The sequence below is a fragment of the Aureococcus anophagefferens genome, assembly GCF_000186865.1.
Source record: "Aureococcus anophagefferens unplaced genomic scaffold AURANscaffold_2, whole genome shotgun sequence".
NCBI classification, from domain to species: Eukaryota; class Pelagophyceae; order Pelagomonadales; family Pelagomonadaceae; genus Aureococcus; species Aureococcus anophagefferens.
Window position 1 is genome coordinate 1,990,955 of NW_008705562.1, and position 2,070 is coordinate 1,993,024.

Consider the following 2,070-nt stretch of genomic DNA (forward strand, 5'->3'; position numbering starts at 1 on the left):
GTCGGCCGCCGCGCGCTCGGCCTGCGACACCGCGAGCTCCGCGGCGACCTTGGCCTCGGCCGCGCCGCGCCGGGCCTGCTCGAGGTCCGCGTCGAGCTTCGACGTCGCCGCCTCGAGCTCCCGGACCCGCGACACGTCCGCGGAGCCGCGGCTCAGGTGCTCCGAGAGCTTCTCCATGACGGCGACCTTCTCGCCGACGAGCGCCGCGTTCTTCTCGCGGAGCTCGGCGATCTTCTCCTCGAGGCCCTCCCTCCGCCCGTCGCCCGCGAGCGCCGCCGCGCGGAGCTGGCCGTGCTCGCGGATCACGTGCACGATCTTCTGCTCGAGGTCCGGGTCCGCGGGGAGGCTCGCCGGCGCGCGCGCGGCGCCGCCGGCGCCGAGGCGGTCGAGCTTGTCGTTCGCGACCGCGAGGCTCGAGGCGATGGCCAGGAGCTGCTGCTGCGTCTGCTGCTGCTGCATGGTCTGCTGCATGAGCTGGAGGCTCGCCATCTGGGCCGCCGCGGCGTCGGCCGGCGGCGCGGGCGCGGGCGCCGGGGGCAGCAGGCCCGACCGCGCGCCGTCGCCGACGGACACGAGCGCGCGGCTCTCGGGCTCGGGTTCCCGGACCTTCTCGGGCGTCGCCGGCGGGCTCGCGGCGGGCATCGGGAGGGCCCCGCCGCCGCCCTTGGCCGCGAGGCCCGCCATGCGCGCCGCGAGGCTCGGGCTCTCCGCCGCGGGCTCCGGCGCGGGCGCGGGCGCCGCGGCCGGCTCCTTCTTGGGCGTGCGTATCTTCACGACGTCGCACTCGACCCAGGTCCAGAGGCCGTCGACGCCCGCGGCCTGGGGCGACAGCGCGACGCCGACGGTCGAGTGGAGCCTGTGCCGAAATCAACCACTATCCCAACCACACGTCAGAACGCTCTATCTCGGTCAATTCGAAGTCGATTCGGCTGATTCTTGGACGCATCGATCGCTCTCGTCGCGTCCTCGAAGCACAGCCAAAAAGCTCGCGTCGAAACGGTCGCATACTCTCACATTGAAGCCGGGTCGAAGATTTTGATTTCGGCGCGGAGTGGAGCGTCGCGCCGACGAGCGCGAGGCCCAGGCCCCGGACGGGCTCCGTCTCGCAGGCCGCCGACGCCCGCAGGCGGAGGGGCTTGTCCGCGTCGCGCACGGCCTCCGCGGGCGGCTCCTTGGCGAGGGCCGCGGGCTGCGGCGACGCGTCGTCCTCCCGCGACGCCCACCGCGCGTACGTCACGCCGACGGCGTCGCCCTCGGCGGCGGCCTGGTCGCCGCCGCGCGCGAGCTCGAAGCGCAGGCCCGCCTCCGGCGGCGGCGCCGGGCTCATGGCGAGGCAGCGCATGTGGCAGAGCGCGACGGCGCGGCAGAACTCCTTCACGGCGTCCGGGCCGTCGAAGTGCGCGGACCACGTCGCGCCGCGCGCGGAAAAGTTGACGTAGTCGTGGGGCTGTAGCGCGTAGGCGGCGACCTCGCCGACGGCCGCGGCGCAGATGTGCTGCTTCTTCGAGTCGTAGACGAGCACCTGGTAGCTCGCGCCGGAGCCGAGGACGACGCAGCCTGCGGGGGGGTTCGCGTGCGCGCGCGCGCCGCTTTGAAAAAAACGCACCGAGCTTCGGCTCGGCGCTCGCCGCGGCGAAGGCGCCGCGCTCCAGCTTGTAGAGCGTGCACTGGCCCGCGTAGGCGTACTGCACGGCGGGCGCGCCGCCGGCGGCCTTGGGCGCCTCCTCCCGGGCCGGCTTCTTGCCGGGCTCCCGCGGCGCCGTGTAGGCCAGCGCCTTCGTGTCGCCGCCCTTCTTGCTCGCGCCGCCGCCGAAGAGCGACGACATGCGCGCGCCCGCCGACGACGGGTCGCCGCCGAGCATCTCGGATGGCCCGGGCTGCGAATGGTGCGAGTGCTGCGCCCGGCCAACGTTTCCGTCGAAGTGCTCGTGACATCGGCCAAAGGCCTCGCTTTGTGCTTGAAGCTCTGCATCAGCGTCGCGCGCGGCGCCATGGCTCGACCCGCGCGGCTCCTGGCGCTCGTCGCGACCCTGGGCGTGACCGGGGGCCTCCTCGCGCCGCCGCGCCGGG